The sequence below is a fragment of the Podarcis muralis genome, chromosome 4 (genome assembly GCF_964188315.1).
Source record: "Podarcis muralis chromosome 4, rPodMur119.hap1.1, whole genome shotgun sequence".
Taxonomy (NCBI): Eukaryota; Metazoa; Chordata; class Lepidosauria; order Squamata; family Lacertidae; genus Podarcis; species Podarcis muralis.
This window is the reverse complement of record NC_135658.1, coordinates 8,672,994-8,698,422: the sequence shown is the minus strand read 5'-3', so window position 1 is coordinate 8,698,422 and position 25,429 is coordinate 8,672,994. Positions and strand designations below refer to the sequence as shown.

The 25,429-nt window shown below is 47.1% G+C and overlaps 1 protein-coding gene across 1 annotated transcript in view; it reads left to right on the top strand.

The window, feature by feature from the left end:
• The first annotated feature begins 936 nt into the window (after positions 1-936).
• P2RY6 (pyrimidinergic receptor P2Y6) overlaps positions 937-25,429 on the top strand; it is a 51,488-nt gene continuing 26,995 nt past the window's right edge. The window contains exon 1 of the mRNA XM_028725864.2: positions 937-1,073. The gene's annotated coding sequence lies outside the window, so the exon portion shown is untranslated. The remainder of the gene's footprint in view (positions 1,074-25,429) is intronic.

Genomic DNA, 25,429 nt, shown 5'->3' with positions numbered 1-25,429 from the left:
GACAGACTATATTTTGGGGGGGAAATGAATGAATTCCTATGCCCCACAAATAACCCAGAGATGCATTTTAAATAAAAGCACACATTGTACTCATGTAAAAACACACTGATTCCCAGTCATGTGGCCAGCATGACTAAGCCGCTTCTGGCGAACCAGAGCAGCGCATGGAAATGCCGTTTACATTCCCGCCGAAGCGGTACCTATTTATCTACTTGCACTGGTATGCTTTTGAACTGCTAGGTTGGCAGGAGCTGGGACAGAGCAACGGGAGCTCACCCCGTCGCGGGGATCGAACCGGCGACCTTCTGATTGGCAAGTTCTAGGCTCTGTGGTTTAACCCACAGCGCCACAGGGTTATAAAGACTAGGACTAGCCGCCTGAGAAACAGTTTCTATCCAAATGTGATTTTGATTTTCAACGTAGTGTAAGGTAGTCTCTATGGGAGTATGTTGTTGTTTAGTCGTTTAGTCGTATCCGACTCTTCGTGACCCCGTGGACCAGAGCACGCCCGGCACTTCTGTCTTCCTATGGGAGTATATTGTATTTAATTATGGGGTATCAGAGTTTTTAGGGGGTCGACCAGGCTGGGATAGCTGGGATAGCAGCCTTGTTGGTTTTTGAATGTCTGATGCAATTTTTTTCAGTTTCGTTGTTCTGTATGGGACAGTGACAATAGAGATTATCGTATCGTGATTTAGGGAATTGTGGGTTCAAATCACCCCGCTTCTGAAGTCATTCTCCTCCCCTTTTCCAAAGACGCGCGCCCCTAGCATCCCAAAGGGGATGGCGATCAGGTTAGAGGTCCCCGGGATGGACGTGGAGCAGGTGTCAACGGAGGCTGGCGGCTGCAGGAGCGAGGCAGCAGCGGGAGCCTCCGACGGGGCGGGCTTGGAGGGCTGGGCCGGGGCGTGTCTGCCCTCCCTCCCCACCGCCTTCCCTGCTGTCCGCCCCGCGCGCCGCTTCCCGGAGCCAGAGCGCAGCGCAGGTTCCCACGCGCCGGCGAGGAGGCTGCCTCGCGCCTCCAGCCAGGAGACAGAGACCCCTAGCCCGGAGGAAGAGGAGGACACGATCCGGTAAGGCTGCCTGGGGGGGGGGGGGAGAGAGAGAGAGAGAGAGAGAGAGAGAGAGAGAGAGAGAGGAGGGGAGCCGGACCTCGCCTGGGGCTGCCTGCGTTTGCTTCAGCTGGAAACCCCCTACTCTCTTTGGAGAAGGGTGCCCCAAAGATCTGGGGTTGGGGAAGGTTATGGGGGGGGTGTCTTTCCAGAGACGCCCCATGGGGCTTCCCGGAGGTGCCTTCTGTGGTTCCAAGTCGCTTACAAACTGAGCGTCGAGTCTCCATAATTATAATTGATTGACTGATCTTTTTATTAGGCAGAAAAGCCTCTTAGACAAAATCAAGAGCCCAAAACGGCATTATTCTCGTTGCTTTGCTAAGAGAGGGACTTGGTGTCAGGACAGCTGCTGGGCTTGCAGAAGGCCCCGGGTTCAGTCCTGGAGATCTCCAGTTCTAAGGGGGTCAAGGGATGGGAGATAGCTCTGTCTCTTTGCTTGAGACCCTAAAGATTGGCACCCCTGACCTGGTCAAGGATGTGAGCTTCCTCTTATTGGTGGAACACCTGCTCTGACTGCAGAACATCTCAGGTTCAATGTCTGGCATCGACGGCTTCGGGGATCAGGCAGTAAGTAATGGGGGAAGACCACCCATCCACCATGCTCCGGGTTGAGACCCTGGACAGCTGCAAGCAGTCTAGAAGGCTGCTCCTTACATTCTGCGACCACCACAGCCCCTCCTGCCATTTTTGGATTCAATAGGCAAGTGGTCTAACCTGGGCTTCTCATATCCCAGTCTTGGTTGAGCATCAGTCCAGCATCTACCCTGAAAACGGGAGCCACGCTGGTGGGAACTGCCTCACTCCCAGACCCCAAAGCCCCCCAGAATGAACCCTGCTAGACAAAACAGACCAATACCCTGCTGACCTCGTTCGTCATAGGTTTTGGAAAGTCTTTCTGGTTTTTCATGGGGGGTTTTTTGCACAGAAATTTGATGCCACCGTTGCCAAATGAATTTAACACCTTTAAAGCTGCATTGAAATGCCAAGCTATGTGATGTCAGAAAATCTGATCGCAGAGCCCCTATGTCTTTTTCTCTACTTCAGTGGCGTAGCGTGGGGGGTGCAGGGGGGGCCGGCCGCACCGGCCGCAACATCTGGGGTTAGGGCAAATCCACAGGTTAGGGGGCGAAAATTACTTGCCTTGCCCCGGGTGCTGACAACCCACGCTACACCACTGCTCTACTTGAAGGGAGAGGAGGGGAGAGAAGCTGTGGGGACCAGGGGGTTAACCCTTTACCCTCCTGGCTACTATTAACTCTGGGTTTGGTTTGGTTTCAAGGCAGGTGTTGTTGTTGTTTAGTTGTGTCCGACTCTTCGTGACCCCATGGACCAGATCACACCAGGCACTCCTGTCTTCCACTGCCTCCCGCAGTTTGGTCAAACTCACGCTGGTAGCTTCGAGAACACTGTCCAACCATCTCATCCTCTGTCGTCCCCTTCTCCTTGTGCCCTCCATCTTTCCCAACATCAGGGTCTTTTCCAGGGAGTCTTCTCTTCTCAAGATGCGGCCAAAGTCTTGGAGCCTCAGCTTTAGGATCTGTCCTTCCAGTGAGCACTTGGGGCGTACCTGTTTCTTCCTTGCAGCTGGAAGGAAGGGCTTGAATTTGAGAATCAGCGCAAGGGAAAGCATTAAACTCTCCCTCTCTCAAAGGGCCAGTCGACATGCAAGCTACACTGCTCCTTTCAAGCGAAGAAAAGAACCTTGAGGGATCTATCTGTCCTCATATATAGATAGCATGCCTCTCTGAGCCTCTGGCTCAACATCCATCTCAAAACAATACGTAGTCCGTGGAATGCCAAGGGAAGGCACCTTTGAGTAAACTTAATTGAGTTAAACTGTGGAACTCACTGCCACAGGAGGCAATGGTGGCCACCCGCCTTGATTCCTGGGTTATACAAATACATGGAGGAGATGGCCGTTGATGGCTCCAAGCCATAAGGGCTGTGCTCTGCCACCACTGATGGAGGCAGCAATGCTTCTGAGCATCAGTTTCTGGGAACCGCAGGAGGGGAGAGTTGCTCTCGTGCTCAAAGCCTGCTTGTGGGTTTCCCTGGTTGGCCACTGTGAGAAGAGGATGCTGGACTAGATGGGCCATTTAGCACTCCTCATGCTCTTCTGTGGAGTTTTCTTGGCAGAGATACGGGAGTGGCTTGCCGGTCCATATAGTTAAAGCTATGGTTTTCCCAGTAGTGATGTATGGAAGTGAGAGCTGGACCATGAAGAAGGCTGATCGCCAAAGAATTGATGCTTTTGAATTATGGTGCTGGAGGAAATTCTTGAGAGTCCCATGGACTGCAAGAAGATCAAACCGATCCATTCTTAAGGAAATCAGCCCTGAGTGCTCACTGGAAGGACAGATCCTGAAGTTGAGGCTCCAAGACTTTGGCCACCTCATGAGAAGAGAAGACTCCCTGGAAAAGACCCTGATGTTGGGAAAGGTAGAGGGCACAAGGAGAAGGGGATGACAGTGGACGAGATGGTTGGACAGTGTTCTCGAAGCTACCAGCATGAGTTTGACCAAACTGCGGGAGGCAGTGGAAGACAGGAGTGCCTGGCGTGCTCTGGTCCAGGGGGTCACGAAGAGTCGGACACAACTAAACGACTAAACAACAACAATGCTCTTCCGAGCTGTTAGTTTAGCAAAAGCTCTCTCGTCTCCAAACTCAAACACCGTTCGAAATAGCAGCTGAGTGGAATCAGAGTGCTGGGTTATCTAAGGATCGGTATATATGCCTTGTGTTCCTTTGCCTGGAAGTGGATATCATAACAGCCTCGGAGGCAGGGATGGAGGCCAACATATTTTCGAGACGGGGGCAAATTTATGGGGCCCAGCAACCTCTGAAGAGAGAAGAATTACAGTGTGTGGATGCCTGTTACTTAGCACCCACATAGGCGTAACACAATCTATATAAATTTGGAAGCGCTGGCATTTTGGACATTTAGAAGACAACCCACCCCCCAATAGTCAAGACCCCTCATAATCCGCTTAGTAAAACTTTTAGAGAACAGTGCTGTTTTTCTAGAACTCACCCTGAACGCCTCCCTCGTACTCTTAGAATTGCAATGGTGCCCACGGAGTTATGGGAAGGGAGCCCTGGAAATGATAGATAGATGATAGATGATAGATAGATAGAGATGATAGATAGATAGATAGATGATAGATAGATAGATAGATAGATAGATAGATAGATAGATAGATAGATATAGATATAGATAGATAGATAGATAGATAGATAGATAGATAGATAGATAGATAGATGATAGATAGATAGATAGATGATAGATAGATAGATAGATGATAGATAGATAGATAGATAGATATAGATTAGATAGATAGATAGATAGATAGATAGATAGATAGATAGATAGATAGATATAGATAGATAGATAGATAGATGATAGATAGATAGATAGATAGATAGATAGATGATAGATAGATAGATAGATGATAGATAGATAGATAGATAGATAGATAGATAGATAGATAGATAGATAGATGATAGATAGATATAGATAGATAGATAGATAGATAGATAGATAGATAGATAGATAGATAGATAGATGATAGATAGATAGATAGATAAAGGTAAAGGGACCCCTGACCATTAGGTCCAGTCATGGCCGACTCTGGGGTTGTGGCGCTCATCTCGCTTTACTGGCCGAGGGAGCCGGCGTACAGCTTCCGGGTCATGCGGCCAGCATGACTAAGACGCTTCTGGAGAACAGCGCATGGAAACCCCGTTTACCTTCCCACCGGCGCGGTACCTATTTATCTACTTGCACTTTGACGTGCTTTCAAGCTGCTAGGTTGGCAGGAGCAGGGACCGAGCAACGGGACCTCACCCCGTCGTGGGGATTCAAACCGCCGACCTTCTGATCGGCAAGTCCTAGGCTCTGTGGTTTAACCCACAGCGCCACCCGCATCCCATAGATAGATAGATAGATAGATAGATAGATAGATAGATAGATAGAAATTAAAAGTATCTCAGTGCTTTGGTAGTATTGCTTAGTTCAGAAAAGCAAGAAAATGGGAATGGAAGTTTGGGAAATGATGCTAGCATGTCTTGACAGTGGGTCGATCTTCAGACTGGAACTTTGAGTTCACCCACTGAAAGGGATTTGCAATGGATTTGGGAAACACCAAGGTTTTCAGACAGTGTGTTTTTTAGTTTATGCAATTCTCATAAATTGGACGCTGCCTCTGATAACCTGAAAATAGGACTAGTCGTGGAGATACAAAAAAAGCCCATCACTATTCTCTAAATGCATCCTCTGTCTCAATACTACAGCATTTATGATCTGTAAAAGAATACGAACAACATGAGCAAAACAGCAACCCAAAAAACAAACTGTTCAGTCTCCCATCGGTGCTAACTCCCTGGGGCCCTGGCTGCCCGAGCACCCACAAAATTCCCCATGAAGGGGCTGGGCACCCAGAAATTTTGGTGCCAGGGCTATGCACACTGGATGGCACCCAAGGCCCTGGGCACCAATGATCATGGGGCCAAGCTGGCATTCCTGCATTCTTCACAGCCCCGCGACTCATAATCTTTCACTCTGTTCGGATCATTAAAGCACACGTACACATATGTGTCTGTGGTTTTATGCATGCTTTACCCGTGGGTGGGTGTGTGGGTGTGTGTTTGAATGAATTCTTGCACTTGGCTGTTGCAAAATTTGGGGAAGCGCAATTTTGGAAGGAGGGTTACGCTCTGGTTTGCGCCTTATTCTGGAAAGTGCAATTTAGTGTGAACTGAATGAAATTTCCTCTGCCTTTTCCTCCATCTCCGGTTGCCCTCTCCCTGGGCTGACCTGGGGGAGCTCAGTCAGTCGATCACGAGACTCACAAATGGATGGAAAGCCACAAGACTCTTAATCTCAGTGTTGGTGGGTTGGGTGAATGATTTCTGCAGGGCAGGGGGTTGAGATAGATGATTGTTGTGGTCCCTGCCAACTCTGCAATTCTATGATTCCTCTCTCTCTCTCTCCCTCCCTCCCTCGGATTCCTGCTTTCCCTGCCTCTTCTGCATCTCCTCCTCCTCCTCCTCCTTTCAACTCCCTTCTCAAGCAAAGCTTTATTTTACACTTCCATTAGCATTCCTCTGGCTTCTTCTCCATCTCAGAAAGGACTTTCTCTTTTCTCTTTCGAGCAATCCTTGACCAGCGCAATATTGATGTGAAATTGATGCATTAGTACAGGGGTCGGCAACCTAAGGCCCACGGGGGTCATTTAACCGGCCCATAATAATAATAATAATTTATTATTTATACCCCGCCCATCTGGCTTGGTTTCCCCAGCCACTCTGGGCGGCTTCCAACAAAGTATTAAAATACAGTAGTCTGTTAAACATTAAAAGCTTCCCTAAACAGGGCTGCCTTCAGATGTCTTCTAAAAGTCTGGTAGTTGTTCTTATCTTTGACATCTGGTTCCCTGTAACTTGGCATTAGGTCCAGTCGTGGCCGACTCTGGGGTTGTGGCGCTCATCTTGCTTTACTGGCCAAGGGAGCCGGCGTACAGCTTCCGGGTCATGTGGCCAGCAGGACTAAGCCGCTTCTGGCAAACCAGAGCAGCGCACGGAAATGCCGTTTACCTTCCCTATTTATCTACTTGCACTTTGACGTGCTTTCGAACTGCTAGGTTGGCAGGAGCAGGGACCGAGCAATGGGAGCTCACCCCGTTGCGGGCATTCGAACCGCCAACCTTCTGATCGGCAAGTCCTAGGCTCTGTGGTTTAACCCACAGCGCCACCCGCGTCCCTTATAACGGAACTTACCAGGAATGTAATATTGAGAGGCTTAAACAAGCCTGCAACCAGCTACCCGCTGTGCGTTTAAAAGGGGAATGTGAAACTCTGCTAAGTTATAGAAATTGCAAGTGCAAGTTATTATTTTTATTAAACAATATATCCTCTCCTGCCTCTCTGAACAGGAAGCACAAAGGGGCTCCTCCCCCACGCAACCCTGTGCACCTTCCCAAAATTTGCTTTGGGGTGGGGTCAGGAGATACCGTACACACCACTCCAGGACAGAAGGCAGGGATGGAAGGGGAGATGGTTCTGTCTGGGAAGAAGAAATGCTTTCAAGGGCGGAACTATCTGCTTAGTGCTGCACTGAATTCCACCCTGTATTTATTTACATTCCTTGCCCTTCTTCCGAAAGTTGCTCAGGGCTATCACCTTCGGTCAGTCACAGTCTCTCAGCCTAACCTGCCTCGCAAGGTTGTTGTAAGGATGAAGTAGAGACAGGGAGAAAGCGTGCCTGCCACTCTGAGCTCCTTGGAGGACAGTTGGGATAGAAACGTAATAACAACTAATAAATATGTTGTTGTTGTTGTTTAGTCGTTTCTGACTCTTGGTGACCCCCTGGACCAGAGCACGCCAGGCACTCCACTGCCTCCCACAGTTTGGTCAGACTCATGTTAGTGGCTTCAAGAACACTGTCCCACCATCTCATTCTCTGTCGTCCCCTTCTCCTTGTGCCCTCCATCTTTCCCAACATCAGGGTCTTCTCCAGGGAGTCTTCTCTTCTCATGAGGTTGCCAAAGTATTGGAGCCTCAGCTTCAGGATCTGTCCTTCCAGTGAGCACTCAGGGCTGATTTCCTTCAGAATGGAGAGGTTTGATCTTCTTGCAGTCCATGGGACTCTCAAGAGTCTCCTCCAGCACCAGAATTCAAAAGCATCCATTCTTCGGCGATCAGCCTCCTTTATATCCAGCTCTCACTTCCATACATCACTCCTGGGAAAACCAGAGCTTTTGACTATACGGACCTTTATTGGCAAGGTGATGTCTCTGCTTTTTAAGATGCTGTCTAGGTTTGTCATTGCTAATAAATATACACATCAAGAATTAAACAAAACTATGAAAACTAAAAAACACACACAATTAAAACAGCTAAAAAAATATTATTATTATTATTAATAAAAATTATTTGCAGCTGTCATGTAAGATTGGGCTTTCAACAGCTTCCAATACGTGGATAAAAATTAAAAGGTTTGCCAATAAACATCAGCACATATGAATAATTCAGTTCCAGCAATTCGGTGAATAGGTACAATTCGAATGATTTAGCAGCTCGTTAAGTTTTAATTGTACAACAGATTGACGCCAGTATTGTCAAATATTAACACATAAGTTCTCCAAGGTATGAATTGATCTGCAGGGATCTAGAGGGCTGCATAAATAACAGCAAAATGCACAACACTAATACGAAATTATAAGCTATTCTTCCTGTTTGCTGCCTAAATTCACTGTGCGGTAAAAATCACCCATAGCCACCTGTTCCCTGCCTGGTGGTAGCAGCTGAGTCGATGACTTTAAAGTGATTGTGTCCACTAATTGTTAGTGGGACCCAAGGGGGAAGAAATGTTGAAAAGGATCGTTCGGCAGAATGTGTGCAAATACCAGTACTTAAAAGTGCAGGTATCTGGTGGGTTCAGATTCCTAAGCTCTGCTGGGAAGAGGTTTGTTTACGCAATTGTGTGTTAACCCTCATTGATCGGTGCAGAGACGCAAAGCCTTTCCCCTCGTTTTCATAAAATCTGTCTAATGGTTTCTTTGCTGCTGCTATTTGGGTGTAGCTCAGAGCTGGAAATAGCCAAGAAGGAAAAAGGAAAGAAGCTTTAGAAGCCTATTACTTTTCGAAGAAATCAACCGGGGCCTGGAGGGGCTAATTGGTAGATGTTTTCAATTAAGTCTATTCATCATAAATACCGCTCGCTGTGGGGCGAACAAACAAACAAGGGTGGGTCCTTTGCCTGCACGTCCCATTTGTGGCTTCCCAGAAGCTTCTGTTGCAAGTGGGATGCTTAGCTCGGCAGACCTGTTAATGTCTCCGAGCGGATTCCCTGATTCTTGTCTAAAGCCGCCCTCTCTTAAAAGCCGTTCGATGTGGCCAGCGCGTCTTTCAAAGCTACGTGCAGATTCTTGCAGATATACGAACTGTGATGTTTCGGTCAGGAGCGAGCAGCAATAAATCACACCAATGAGTTGGAGTTAACTCTTTGTTCGCAAAACAGGATGTACACAGGTGTCAGGGTTTGGTTCAGAAGCAGGTCAGTGCAAAGAAACAAGGTCAGTTGTCAATGAAGCAGACCCTCCAACAGTTCTCCAATGAAAATAAGGATTTCCTATAGTATAATAATAATAATTAATAATAATAATACTCTGCCCACCTGACTGGGTTGCCCCAGCCACTCTGGGCGGCTTCCAACATATATAAAAACATCATAAAACATTAAAAACCTTCCCTGTCCAGGGCTGCCTTCAGATGTCTTCTAAAGGTTGTATAGTTACTTATCTCCTTGGCTCTTGGGGTCGCATAACTCCATACCCTCCAGCATTTCTCCGACGAGAAGAAGGACATCTTAAAGAAAAGTGGAACGTTCCAGGATCAAATCAGAAACCAGGATAGCTTCTGTAAATCTGGGATTGTCCCTGGAAAATAGGGGCACTTGGAGGGTCTGTTGAAGTTATTCTTTATTCGAGGCAATGCCTTGAATACAACTCAGCAACCCTTCCCCAGTAGGTCTTGCCCAGGCACCCCCAAACTCGGCCCTCCAGATGTTTGGGGACTACAACTCCCATCATCCCTAGCTAACAGGACCGGTGGTCAGGGATGATGAAAATTGTAGTCTCGAAATATCTGGAGGGCCAAGTTTGGGGGTGCCTGGTCTTGCCACTATAGAGCAGTTGCCAGAAATGAAGGTGCCTTCCTTCCACTCTTTCTAAGAATCCTCCGCTGCCAGAAGTTTCCCAAGCACACCTTTGGCATCTGTTCTGCTCTCCTCATTATTCTGCGCATTCTTGGAGACCAGGGGGGATGGGAGCTTGTCACAGCAGGAGAGGGAGACTCCTGGGATTCTTCAGCGGTCTCGTAACACCCCCCCTCCTCTGCTTCAGCCTCAGTGTCTGAACTGCTCCATGTCACAGGTTCCTCCTGCTCACGAAATCCTGTTGCCCCTTCAGCCCCCATCACCTCCTTCCAATCTGCTCCCTCTGACCTGCTGTTGTCCAGCCAGTCCCTTACAACAGGCCTATAATGATTGGTTATAATAATAATTTGTTACTTATACCCCACGAATCTGGCTGGGTTTCTTGGCGGCTCCCAACAGAATATTATTATTGATAATAAAAGAGTGATAAAACATCTAACAGTAAAAACGTGCCTAAACAGAACTGGCTTCAGATGTCTTCTAAAAGTCAGATAGTTGTTTATTTCCTTGACATCTGATGAGAGGGCATTCCACAGGGCGGGCGCCACTACCAAGAAGGCCCTCTGCCTGGTTCCCTGTAACTTTGCTTCTTGCAGTGAGGGAACTGCCAGAAGGCCCTTGGCGCAGGAGCTCAGTGTCCGGGCTGAACGATGGGGGTGGAGACGCTCCTTCAGGTATACTGGGCCAAGGCCATTTAGGGCTTTAAAGGTCAGCACCAACACTTTGAATTGTGCTCGGAAATGTACTGGGAGCCAATGTAGGTCTTCCAGGACCAGTGTTGTATGGCTGTGGCTGCCACTCCCAGTCACCAGTCTACCTGTCACATTCTGGATTAGTTGAGGTTTCCAGGTCAGCTTCAAAGGTAGCCCCACGTAAAGCACATTGCAGTAGTCTAAGCGGGAGATAACCAGAGCATGCACCACTCTGGCGAGACAGTCTGCGGGCAGGGAGGGTCTCAGCCTGCATACCAGATGGAGCTGGTAGCAGTTCATCTCTGACAGGTCTTTCCCCCATGAAGCCTCCCCACAACTGGCCATGTCTCCTTCTCTCCAGGGTGTTTTCCGACCAATCAGAGACTGCGCCTGCATTCCTCCCTTTGCTCTCACTTCACGCCTCCACCATGAACCACTTGAAAACTGCTGGAGGTCTGGGTGGACCACTTAATGATTTTTCTTCCTAGAAGAAGCTGGAACGTGTGCAGAGGAGGGTGTCTGAGATGCTCAAGGGTCTGTTAACCAAGCCTTATAAGGAACAGTGGAGGGAGCTGGGGATGTTTATCCTGGAGAACAGGAGATATGATAGCCATCTTCAAAAATCTGATGGGCTGCCCTGCGGAAGAGGGAGCAAGCTTGTTTTCTGCTGCTCAAACCAATGGATTCAAGTTGCAAGGAAGGAGATTCCGACTCAAAATCAGGAAGAACTTAAAATAACAGAAATTAAATGTGGCTTTGGCTTGTTTGTAATGTTTAGAAAGACGAGCAAAATTGATTTTTTACTTCTGTTGTCTAGTCATCTTGTCCAACCTCCTGCAATGCAGGAATCTCAGCTAAAGCATCCACTTTCAAATACAGTGGTACCTTAGTTCTCAAACACCTTGGTACTCAAACAACTTGGAACACAAACACTGCAAACCCGGAAGGAAGTGTTCCGGTTTGTGAACTTTTTTCGGAAGCCGAACGTGCTCCAATTTGAGTGCCACACTTCCGTTTTGAGTGTTATGCTGAGGTGTGTCTGTTTTTGCTGTTTATTTTGCATTTTCATTTTCGCGGCTCTTTTTGTTTTGTTTTTGTGACTGTGTGGAACCCAGTTCAGCTATTGATTGATTGAATTATTGACGGCAGTTCATTGTTTATTGCTTTCATTTTATGGTTCAGTGGTCTTGTTCGATGGTAAAATCCATGTTAAATTGCTGTTTTAGGGGTTGTTTTTAAAAGTCTGGAACGGATTAATCCGTTTTGCATTACTTTCTATGGGAAAGCGCATCTTGGTTTTGGAACGCTTTGGTTTTGGAACGGACTTCTGGAACAGATTAAGTTTGAGAACCAAGAGACCACTGTAGCTCTTACTGTCAGAAATTTCTTCCTGATGAAACCCTTAAAAATGGGCTGGCCAGTGGGTGGGGGTCACTCCAGTGGGGCACCCCTCCCTGGGTGGCGACGGGGAACACTCCACCACTGACTGTGAGAACGGGGCTGGACAAGGTGGAAACTGCTCTCCTCAGGCAGGTTTGCCTTATGTTCTTATGTTCTTAAGGAGTTTGGAGAACAGGGCTTTAGGCAGAAAGGAAATCCTGCTCTACACACTGTGTGTTCTGTTTCCCAGAAAGAATGTTGAGAATTAAAAGGCAGCTGGAAGTCAGCAAGTAATTAAAATTCTTCCGGGGGTGAAAGTAATGGGTAATAAAGAGGCTCTTTAAATCCAGTGGAGCAGGCAGGCCCGGCGTCAACCCTTGGCGCGTGAAAGTCGAACCCTGGCAAATTTTAAATGGGCAGGAAGGGACGGACAGGAGAGGCGTCAATCAACCCTCGGAGTGTTTGCTACCTCCGTGTTGCAGGTGTCACTTCAGCTATCCGCATGGCATTCCCTGAGATGCCGCCCGGAAAAGTGCAATCATCGGAGCGCAAAGTAACGAGGCTCTGATGTCGCTCCTTCAAGCTTTAATTGATTAAATCGCTGCAATTAATCAACTGGGGTTTGATTGCAAGTTCAGGTCTGATTAATGACTTGGCTGATGACGAGGAAAGACTCAGGGGGAGTGTTTCCTAAATTTCCAGTACCTAAGGCACAGAGGTGCCCCCCCTCGAATTAAAAGTGGGAGGGTACTTTTGAGCCATTTGGGGCCATCATTGTTGTTGTTGTTTAGTCGTTTAGTCGTGTCCGACTCTTCGTGACCCCATGGACCAGAGCACGCCAGGCACTCCTGTCTTCTACTGCCTCCCGCACTTTGGTCAAACTCACACTGGTAGCTTCGAGAACACTGTCCCACCATCTCGTCCTCTGTCGTCCCCTTCTCCTTGTGCCCTCCATCTTTCCCAACATCAGGGTCTTTTCCATGGAGTCTTCTCTTCTCATGAGGTGGCCAAAGTATTGGAGCCTCAGCTTCAGGATCTGTCCTTCCAGTGAGCACTCAGGGCTGATTTCCTTCAGAATGGAGAGGTTGGATCTTCTTGCAGTCCATGGGACTCTCAAGAGTCTCCTCCAGCACCAGAATTCAAAAGCATCCATTCTTCGGTGATCAGCCTTCTTTGTGGTCCAGCTCTCACTTCCATACATCACTACTGGGAAAACCAGAGCTTTAACTATACGGACCTTTGTTGGCAAGGTGATGTCTCTGCTTTTTAAGATGTGGTCTAGGTTTGTCATTGCTTTCCTCCCAAGAAGCAGGCGTCTTTTAATTTCGTGACTGCTGTCACCATCTGCAGTGATCATGGAGCCCAAGGAAGTAAATTCTCTCACTGCCTCCATTTCTTCCCCTTCTATTTGCCAGGAGGTGATGGGACCAGTGGCCATGATCTTTGTTTTTTTGATGTTTGGAGACATAAGAATTATTTATTTATTTATTTATTTATTTATTTATACATACCCCGCCCATCTGGCTGAGTTTCCCCAATCGAGCGTTAAAAACAATACAGCATTCAATATTAAAAACTTCCCTAAACAGGGCTGCCCGGCTGAAATCCTACCGAATGCATGGCTGAAATCCTACCCAAATCTGAACGGAGATATGGGGGGGGGCAGGCCTGTGCGAAAGGTCGCTGGTGGTTTTTGAAAGATATGCAGAAGGTCCTAAGTTCAATCTTCAGTAGCATCTCCAGGTAGAAAGAATCCTACCTGAAACCTCAGAGTCACTGCCAGTCAGGACAGAAGACTCAGCTAGTTGGACGATTACCTTCCTATGCCCCCAAAATTGATGCAGCTGGTCTTGTTTTGAGTGGGAGAACCGGAGGGTAGGTGATATTTCAAAATCACCCATTCCGGTGGATGTTAGGTGAAATTCACCGGGTGAGTTTCCATGAGGGATATTTTTTTAAAAAATGCAAACCTGATGCGCAGAACCGAACTCAGATTGCAAAGATGCAAATCGGGAGAGATTTGCACTCTGCTGGTTGCTCTCCAATCCTTCCCATCCTCGTCCTTCGCCCTCCTTGCTCCCGTGGGGTCTGTCAAGGCTGCAGCGCCGACAGTAGAGGCCACAGCTGGCAGAGTTTCCCCTCTCGGGATCTAGACTCCAGACATAACAAACCGTTCCTTTTCAGCCACCCTGTCGAGTGGCCAATCTCTCTCGCATTCCTCCCTCTCTGGCATCGTCTAGCACCTCCTGGCTTCAAGGTCTGTGGCGTTTTCTTCGGAGCAGTTCTCCTGCCAGCCCCTTGCTCTCTCGGTTCCTTCTCACCTCTGCCCTTCCTTGCCACCCCTGGCCTCCACTGCAAATGCTGCCTAACAGACCCATTTTTGCCTGCGGTTTTTTGCCATAATGTACACAAAGCCGTTTCTGTGGGAATGTTCAGAGTGGCAGGAGACGATATATTGTTTATTCATATCCTTCCTAACTTGCGCTAGCAAGTTCCTTTACGTAGCAGAGTTACATTCCCCTTTTTACATCCACAGCAAATGTCTGGTTGCAGGCTCGTGTGAGCCTCTCGCTACAGTGAACCCTCTAGTTACGTACCACTCTGGATATGTAACTTTCAGGTTATGAACGTGGCAAACCTGGAAGTGTATACTTCCGGGTTTCGCTGCGCATATGCAGAAGCGCTCTGTGCGCCATGCGCATGCGCAGAAGTGCTCAATTGTGCCATGCGCATGTGCAGAAGCGGCGCCTCTGCCTACGGACTTTTCGGGTTGCGGACAGACCTCCGGAATGAATTTAATTCATATCCGGAAGGTCCACTGTATTATACAATTCAGTTTGTCTCAGATTGAATTGTACGTTCCTGGTAACTTTCCTTGTAAAGGTAAAGGGACCCCTGACTATTAGGTCCAGTCATGACCGACTCTGGGGTTGCGGCGCTCATCTCGTTTTATTGGCCGAAGGAGCCAGCGTACAGCTTCCGGGTCATGTGGCCAGCATGACTAAGCCGCTTTTGGCGAACCAGAGCAGCGCACGGAAACGCCGTTTACCTTCCCATCGGAGCGGTACCTATTTATCTACTTGCACTTTGACGTGCTTTCGAACTGCTAGGTTGGCAGGAGCAGGGACAAAGCAACGGGAGCTTACCCTGTCACGGGGATTTGAACCGCCGACCTTCTGATTGGCAAGCCCTAGGCTCTGTTGTTTAACCCACAGCACCACCCGCGTCCCTAAGTTTCCTTGAGTCCCTCTTAAAAGAATAAAGACGCCACAATCTTATTCAAAGTCAATAAAAGAAGTTTACTTACATCAGTTCACAGTTGGATTCCTGAAGGCAGACTTAGTGACAAATATGTACATGTGGATCTATCCCATATGGGGGAATAATCTCAGTGCTTCTGCTAGCTGAGAGCTAGCATTGCAGTCCTAGCTAGAAGCTGGTCAAACAAAAAAAGATGTTAAAAAATGAGGAGGGTGCTGCGTGATTCGTCCTTTTGTTACCTGGACAGGTTAGGTCACGCCCACCTTCTATCACATGCAAAAGGAAGGATGCTCCAGCCAGGAGGAACAGGAAGTTTCGACTGGCTGGACCAGACATTCCCTCGCATGTCTTCTCTAGCATTTTAAGGAATGTCGTACTTGACTGCCTCTCATGGATCACATCCCACATTTTCCCCAAACATCGTAATTTTTTGTCTGCTCTTTTTCACTAATAACTCCATCCTTTTGCACGCTCCACCCAAACAGATTCTGAAAATCATCTAGTTCAACCCCCTGCAATGTAGGAATACCATACAGGGATCAAACCTGTAACCTTGGTGCTATCAGCAACCCACTCTAACCGACTGAGCTACAGAGGCACCAAAAGCGTACAAAAGGATGGCTGTTTCTGTTTGCCTATTGCTTTGGACTATGCCCATTTGGCTTGCCTTTGATTGTGAACTAAATCAAATTGCTCCTCCCTCTTTACACGTGTCTCTTGCATCTCCCCCCCCCCCTCCTATGCAGCCAATAGCAAGTGGAGGGAGGTGGTGATTTGCATCGTCAGGAAATCATGGCAGAAGCAAATGTTTAAATGTCCCCAAATCTTTGCGCCAAATTCCAATGAAGTGGAATTTAGTTTAAAAGCAATCAAATCATTTATTTTAAAAACAATGGAACCAGGAGATTTATTTTTTTTAATTGAAACCAGATTCCAAAGAATCTCCTGGACTTCCCTCCTTCCCTTTGTGGGTCCTGTTGTTGATCATTTACTCCTGAGTCTTTAATCATAATCCAAATATTTGACCTCTCTCCATTGTGTCCAAAATTCACCATTAATCTACAAGTGTCATTCCAAACCTACTAACGATTTTAGCTGTTTACAATGGTTCATAATTTAAAATTTCCCCCATTCCTTATTAAATATAAAATTTTTAATAAGGATTTTTTTTAACAAACCAGGGGATTATTCGTGGATCTGGTGCAACATAATCTGTGCCCCATTGTTTGACTTCAAGGATTATGATTCTGAGGTCACATTTATTATTCTTATTATTATTCTGAGGTCAACTAAAGGATTCATTAATTAATGCTTCAGCTGAGATTAGTTGAGATTTAGCTGAGATCCCTGCCTCACAGGCCTCTCAAATCTACAATTCTATGATTCTGCGACTCTTGTGTGGCGAGTTCCTTCTCGCCCCAGTGGAAATAATGACACATGACACAATTATTTAAGGTTAATGAGCTAAAAAAGGCCACAACTTTTATTGGTTACAGGTGATGAGCGGTATTGGCTTAGGCATTGGTCCTAACCAACTATATCCGACTCCAGCCCGTCCGCTTGAAGTCCAGGAAGGGTTAACCACCAGTAGGGGGAGTCCTGCTGATGCAGATCAACTAGGAACTCCCCCGGGGTCACCGCTAGGGGGCGTGCCTTGGGCCCTCACATCCCTAGGCTTCGGACAGGGCCATGCTCCCCCGGAATCCTTTATCGGACTACCCTTCAATATGTGGGGCAGGTGATGGCGCTTCCTCCCCTCTTCCATCTACAAAACAATACCAATGCCTAACCGCCAATACCCAGAAAGTTGTGACGATTTGCTACAATCGCGCGGGGGCTGGGAAGCCCGCAACCCCACCTCCTCCGAAGGCTTTAGAGGATTGGACAAAATCATGGAGGAGAGGACGATTCATGGCTACTAGTCACGGCAGCTACGCTCTTTCTCCAAAGCTGGAGGCAGCAGTGCTTCTGAACACCATTTGCTGGAATCCGCAAGAGAGGAGAGTCATCTTGAGTTCGAATCCTGATTACAGGTTTCCAGTCGGGGCATCCACAGCGAGAAGCAGATGCTGGATTTATTCAGGGTAGCTCAGTTGGTAGAGCATGGGACCCCAAGGTTGTGGGTTCGAGAACCATGTTGGGTAAAAAGATTCCTCATTGCAGGGGGTTGGACTAGATGACCCTGGGACCCTTTCCAACTCCACAGTTCTATGATTCTATGACTAGTTGGGCCATTGTCTTGATCCCACAAGCACTTCTTATGCTTTTATGTTCCTAACTTAATATGATCCTGGGATCTCTGTTCTTTCTTTCTTTCCTTGCGGTTTTATTTTCTCTGCTGCAAACAATTTCCCTCCTGTGTCAGTCAACCAGTTTGACTGGTTTGGGTTCCTCCGGCGGCATGAAAGCAGAGGAGTTCCAGGGGGGCTGGATCGCTCTGGGAACTGGGAACGCGACCCCCTCTTTCCGCACCACGCCCCGTCGACGTGGGGCTTCCTGCGAAAGCGTGTCAGGGGCTGGCGACTCGTGCATAAGGCGCCGTGATCCTGCTGTCAGTGCAAAATCTCAGCTGTGGGATGGAGGCTCCCCTGAGGGTTTGGTAACTGGGCAGATTATTGAGCAAGGGCTATACAGAGCTTCCTGGCAGGGTTGGGAGCCCAGGGCAGGTGTCTCCTTGCCCCAGGTGGAAGCAGGAACGCCCCCCCCCCCCAGGTAGGAGCTTTACTTGAAGGGATAAAAAGTAAAGGGACCCCTGACCCTTAGGTCCAGTCGTGGCCGACTCTGGGGTTGCGGCGCTCATCTTGCTTTATTGGCCGAGGGAGCCGGCGTACAGCTTCCGGGTCATGTGGCCAGCATGACTAAGCCGCTTCTGGCAAACCAGAGCAGCACACGGAAACGCTGTTTACCTTCCCGCCGGAGTGGTACCTATTTATCTACTTGCACTGATGTGCTTTCGAACTGCTAGGTTGGCAGGAGCAGGGACCGAGCAACGGGAGCTCACCCCGTCGCGGGGATTCGAACCGCCAACCTTCTGATCAGCAAGTCCTAGGCTCTGTGGTGTAACCCACAGCGCCACCAGCATCCCACTTTAAGGGATGGTGTATTGTTAATTCAAGAGCCAGAGGTGACTTACCAGCCTGGGTGGTTGCAGAAGAGGACCAGGGAAGCTCTTTACAATTTAATAATAATAATAATAACCCTCATTAAATGTAAATCAGTTCCTTATATTCTCATTACAAAACATTTCAACTCAAACCTACGAACATATTCAGATGTTTACAATGTTCTTTCATATATACGGTGGTTCCTCAGGTTACAGACGCTTCAGGTTACAGACTCCGCTAACCCAGAAATAGTATCTCGGTTTAAGAACTTTGCTTCAGCATGAGAACAGAAATTGCGTGGTGGCAGCGCGGCGGCATGGGCTTTTACCTTCCTCCCTCCCAGGCAGCCTCCGCTAGCGTCCCTTATCTCTCTCCCGATCCCACTGATCAGCTGCTTCCTTTCAACACTCCCTTCCCTCTTGTTTGCCTTAGTGTCTTTTCCTTAGCTGGAGCAGTTTTTTGCTCCCTTTCTTTTAATTTCTCTCCTCATTGCTTTAGTCTTCCTGTCTACTCTCCTTGCAAGTTTGCTGTCTTTACCTCCCCACTCCCAGGCAGCCTCCTTTATCTCTAGCGTCCCTTATCTCGCTCCCGATAGCTTGCTGATCAGCGGCTTTGTTTCAATACCCCCTTCCCTCTTTCAAAAAAATAAATAAAAAATGATCTGCTTTTTGCCCCTGGGCAATTTGGCTCCAGGGACCACGCATTCACTCCTTAAGACACACAGACATTTCCCCTTACTTTTTAGGAAGAAAATGGTGCGTCTTATGGAGCAAAAAAGATGGTATATCGCTGGCGGACATGTGGCTTCCTTCCCAAGCCTCCGTGGGAGGAGAGCAATCCCCGCAGAGGCTTGGGAAAAGGTCGACAACTCTGAGAAAACGGCCTCTGTCCAGTATACCTGAAGGAGCGTCTCCACCCCCATCGTTTGGCCCGGACACTGAGGTCCAGCACCGAGGGCCTTCTGACGGTTTCCTCGCTGCGAGAAGCCAAGTTACAGGGAACCAGGCAGAGGGCCTTCTTGGTAGTGGCACCCGCCCTCCCACCATATGTCAAAGAGAAAAATAACTACCAAAGTTTTAGAAGACATCTGAAGGCAGCCCTGTTTAGGGAAGCTTTGAATGTTTAATAGGTTATTGTATTTTAGTGTTTTGTTGGAGGCCGCCCAGAGTGTCTGGGGAAGCCCAGCCAGATGGGCGGGGTATAAATAATAAGAAATTAATAATAATAATAATGAGAAATGGGGCACCAGAGGGATCTTTGCACCACGGCGCTGGTTATGCTTAAGACAGCCCTGTCTTCTACTCAGCTATGGACCCTAGGCTTTCCATTCTCTGCTAGACCGTCCCTGCTTCTCCATCTCGTATCTTGGCGTTGAGAGCCTCCTTGTAGCCTGATGGATGAAGCCGTCCTCGGAGGGCTGGCATTTGAGAAGAATAGCCCCCCTTACCATCTTTATTTTACCGAAATCTCCCGGTAAACTCAGAAAAACGGGTGCGTAATGCATCCTTCCAGCGAGGGATGCGGTCTGATTGCTCCTTCCGGGCTGCAGGAACTTCGGAAAGTGGAAGCCGCCGCTTGGTCAACTTGCAAGTCTGGGGGGGGGGGGTGTGCAGTTTCTTCCCCCCCCCCTCTCCTCGCCTTCCCACAGTGCTGAGTGCAGCCAGCCCCTGCCGCACGTAATGGATGAGTCTCGAGCTCAGAAGAAAAATCGATAAATCTCTTTGCTTCGCTGTGCAACCTGTCGAGAGGCTATAAAAGAGGCTATGTGGCTGCTCTGCAGATTGATTCATCAGCTAATGTTTGCAAAGTGCCTGGAAGATATCATCACACACACACCCCAACCCAGTGCCCTTTTTAAAAAAAAGAGAGAAAAAGCAGAAAAACCATTAGGGAAAGAGTAATTCCTTGTATATTGCAAGAAACCCAGTCTCAAAAAGATGCAGTTTCAGCAGTTTTGTGTGGACCAGCTATTATATGTCTGTTCAACACTGAGAGAGAGAACTTGGGGGGGGGGGGCAGATGCTTCAAGATGGGTGTCTGTGGTAAGATCTTATGTGCTGAAGAACCTAAGAATTGGCTCAAAGCAATGGCCAATCTTGAGCAGCATCCCGTACACACCGTGGCCAATCAGATGTCCGCAAGCAGGATTCGAACACAAGAGCAGCTCTTCCCTCCTGTGGTTTCCAGCAGCGGCTATTCAGACGCATTGTTGCCTCCCACTGTGGAGTCTGAGCGTAGCCATCACGGCTAGTGGCCGTCGATAGCCCACAAATTTGTCCAATCTTCCATTAGTCGGTGTCCGTCGCTGTGTCTGGTGGGAGAGAGTTCCGCAGTTCAACTCTGTGTTGTGTGAAGAAGGACTTTCTTTGACCTGAAACTTCCAGCAGTCAGCTTTGTAGGCTGCCCACGAATTCTGGGTAAAAAAAAGGTGAAGGACCCCGGGACGGTTAAGTCCACTCAAAGGTGACTATGGGGTTGCTCTGCTCATTTTGCTTTCAGGCTTAGGGAGCCGGCGTTTGTCCACAGACAGCTTTCCGGCTCATGCGGCCAGCAGGACTAAACCGCTTCTGGCACAAAGGGACACTGTGACGGAAACCAAAGCGCACGGAAATGCTGCTTACCTTCCCACCTGAGTGGTACCTATTTATCTACTTGCACTGGTGTGCTTTTGAACTGCTAGGTTGGCAGGAGCTGGGACCAAGCATCTATAGCATCTACACGTTGTTGGCATCAAAATCCCAGTCTGCATTCCCCACCCCACCCTGTTTAAACTTCATTTACCCTTTGTGAGGAAATCTGTCAAGTTCTGAAGAAGAAAGATGTCACCAATGGCCTGTTTGCAAGGGAAGATAATCACTGGGGCAAAGCGGGGCAGAGACCTACCATAATTATTTTTCTGGACCCCAAAATTCAGAATTGTGGCTCTGAAGTCCATTGCTTGTGCAGAAGGACTTGAGTTCCGTGGCAGGTCACAGGCCTTGCATGCAGAAAGCTAGCTCTGAGATACAGGACAGCCACTGGCAATCAATGTAAGCAATACGGAACTATATGAACAAGCGATCTAACTTGATAAAATGCTGCTTCCAGAGACATGCTCACTTTCTGAAACACGAGGTTGAGAGCAACTAAGGTGCTGGGCTGCTTTTGGCCTCGCTGGCGAAACCGCAGTCTGGACGTTCGTCCGCTGCAAGAGCATTTCCTCTTTTCCTCTGTCTTTTTCATGTGGCGTCTGCATGCAGAAGGGGAGAGAGGGTTCCCAATCCCTTTTGAAGATGGTGACAACACTTGCCTTCAAGTCTGCAGGAACCTCACCGACATTGGCAAAGGAAAGGCACTTTATATGTGTTGTACATGCAGTTATAACACGGAGACACCGGATGGCGCTGTGGAGTTCCGTTTTTGCCAACCCGATTCCTTTCTTCCTTTTTGATGAAAAAATTCTTTATTGAAATTCATTAATGTCATTACAGATTCAACTTCTCACATAGACATAGATATAAAAAAATATATACAGTATATTCTTACATTAGTTTAACATAAAATGTTAATTTAACCTTCTAATTCCACTTAGATATCCGCTAAGCTAAAATCGTATAATGTTACATAAAATAAAGTAAAATAAACAAACTAAAGTAAAATAAATATAGACTTCCCATCATTTCCCGATATAGTTGACATTTGTGATTTTGAATGTACTTATAATTATCACCTTACATTTAATATACTTTCTAATACTTTCTTACAACCTAGCGTACCGATTTCCCTTTATTTCTTAATCTTTAAAAATCTCTTTTATGTACACAAGGGTCATTCAAAAACTACCATAGATAATATGTCACTGTTATTATTATTTTTTGTAAGTATCTCTTAAACAATTCCCATTTTTGAGAAAATAATTGTAAACCCGATTTCTCATGCAAATTTTGCAACGCTTTTTTACTGAAAAGCTTCTTGGATGTGTCTAGATCCAGCCCTATTCCCCAAGGATTCAGCAGAGACTCTGAGATTACATCTGTAAACTCTCTTGGGTGCAGCTAATCGGGCCCTGGAGACCATTCATTTGAAGCAGCTAGGTATTCCCTGACCTCCTCTTTTCCTATCTTGGGCTGCAGCTCCCTCCTTGCATCGTTTATTCTGTTATCACCAGGTTGGGCACTGCTTTGGGCGAAGACAGAGGTGATGAGCAGTTCCTCCTACTCCTCTCTCTGTCACCTCATAGCATTTGTGGATTCTCCTGCCTTGGTGGCTTTTAAGCAGAGGTTGGGTGCCCACCTGCAATGGCTGCTTTAGTTGTTATCATTTTAAATTGCATTTAGTTATTTCATTGCATTTAGTTATTTCATTGCATTCAGTTGTTTCATTGCATTCAGTTATTTCTTTGCATTTAGTTACTTCTTTGCATTTAGTTATTTCTTTGCATTTAGGTACTTCTTTGCATTTAGTTCTTTGCATTTAGTTACATCTTTGCATTCGTTACTTCTTTGAATTCAGTTACTTCTTTGCATCCAGTTATTTCTTTGCATTCAGTTATTTCTTTGCATTCAGTTACTTCTTTGAATTTAGTTATTTCTTTGCATTTAGTTACTTCTTTGCATTTAGTTATTTCTTTGCATTTAGGTACTTCTTTGCATTTAGTTCTTTGCATTCAGTTATTTCTTTGCATTCAGTTACTTCTTTGAATTTAGTTATTTCTTTGCATTTAGTTATTTCTTTGCATTTGAGCTATTTTTTTGCATTCAGTTATTTCCTTGCAGGGCTGTGTGCGTGTGCAACCCCACCAGGGCTACCCAAACCTCTCTGTCCAATCCACTCCTTCAAAAGTGCAGATTGCAAGCTTCCCTCGTTTATTGACCAAGCTCAGAGCAGCCTCCTCCTCAACCTGGCGCCCTCCAGATGTTCTGGACTACATTTCCCACCAGCCCCAGCCAGCATAGTCCCTGACCAGGGATGGTGGGAGTTGTAGTCTAAAACATCAGGAAGAAGCGCTGCAGAGGGTTGGACTAGATGACCCTTAGGGTCCCTTCCGATTCTGCGATTCTATGATTTTATGATTTGGCGGTGGTAGGTGCAGTGATTGGATGCACAGCTGGACAAGCCAGCTCTCCCTTGAATATCTGCGGTCGCTGGAGCCATAATAATAATAATAATAATAATAATAATAATTTTATTTATACCCCGCCCTTCCTTCCCAGTTTAAAAACCGGGCTCAGGGTGACTAACAGCAAATACAAAACATTGATTAAAATGTGACTTAAAAACAGCATAAAGCATCATAGAATACAACAAAAAATGCAGCATGTCTATCAATAAAATTCAAAAATTCAGGGGTTATTTTTTTTGGGGGGGGACAAAAACGACAACAACAATTGTGTAGCCAGCGACTCACTCCATCGTGGGGATTCGAACCGCTGACCTTCTGATCGGCAAGCCCAAGAGGCTCAGGGGTTTAGACCACAGTGCCACCCCCGATCTTCCCTTGAGTAGAATTCTAGGATCCACACCTATTAAACCCATGGGGAAGGAGCTGCAGTGGCTGTTGATCAGGTACCGGGCCATCTCCAGAGTCTTCTTAAAAGATAATGCCCCAAACGACTTGGGATAAGCTAATCTGTAAGACCACCTGCCCCTGTGCAGACCTGTACGACCGCTTTGTCCACCTGGGGAAATTCTACTTTTGGCACTTTGCCCATCGTAGAAGCCAACTCCATGGGGCTGAGGGGTCTTCAGCCCCCCCCTTAAATATTTGGGCCTCCTCCCCAAAGGAGGAGGAATGGGCATCGCCATTCAAATGGTGTGTGTGTGATCGGTTATGCGGGACAGGGCTTGCCTGCCCCCCCCCCCAATATTTTATTCAAGTTGGCACCCCTGGCACCCATATTTACTGAGACCTTTCCCAGGTGCCCTTTGAAATACTGACTGGGCACAGCAGCGCCCACAGCTATCGGGTTGGCAGTCCCTGCCAGAGACAGTTCCTTTATTTGTTCACGCTATGTCTGTACTGCTTACTATATTTAAAAATATCTCAAAGTGAAAATGACAGCAACTTGAAGAGCCACGGATATTACCAAAATGCACTTAGCTCATAAAAGAGGGTATGTCCAGTGGGGCTTACTTCTGAGCGTAAAAAGAAAAATTAGGATGGCACTACAGTGGTGCCCCGCAAGACGAAATTAATTCGTTCCGCAAGTTTTGTCGTCTAGCGAATTTTTCGTCTTGCGAATTATTATTTAGACAAAGGAAACAAAGTCGCGAGACGTTTTCGTCTTGCGAAGCAAGCCCATAGGGAAATTCGTCTTGCGAGGCAACTCGCAAACGGAAAAACCTTTCGTCTAGCGAGTTTTTTGTCTTGCGAGGCATTCGTCTTGCGAGGTACCACTGTATAACACATTTATCGTGGTTTATAAGCCTTTGTGAGCATACTTTGGAAGAAGGCTCTGAAAATTCGGCTCTGACCCCTGACCCCTTATATGGGATTTGGTATATAAATTTTCCCTTGGCTTTTTTGCTGGCCCATATAGGACCAGCATGGATAGCTGGCTCGGGTGGATATCTGATGTTTCCTCCCTTTATGGTCTTGATTTATGGGCTACTACTAAAATGAGGCTGCATTTTAGGCTGTATTTTAAGCTGCATTTTAATTAACTGTTTGTTGTTGTTGTTTGTTTCTATTACGTTTTACTGTAATTCATATTTGGTGTTAGCCGCCCTGAGCCTGGCCCTGGCTGGGGAGGGCAGGGTATAATATTATTATTATTATTATTATTATTATTATTATTATTATTATTATTATTAGTTGACCCATAAAGCGCACAATAATTTCTATAATTCGCCTTATTGGGTGAAGAGGAAAGGAAAAACCCTTGCATTCTTCAGTCTGGATTCTTGCTCTGCTCCAGAGGTTGAACATAAGTTTCACAACGCCACACTATTCATGTTAGGAATATTAACAGCTCTTGTCTCGTTCGCACTGAGTGACGTTTTCCGGAGATCTTCTTTCTTTGATTGAAGACATCCTCCTGGGGTGTTTGGCTGCTTTCTGCCGATAAGATCAGACGTGACCCAGCCATAAACAGAATACTGCTGCTTTCGCCAAGCCGGTGCCCACCGGATGTTTTGAACTTCATTTCCCATCACCCTCAGCACCGCAAGACTTTGAAGTCACAAACC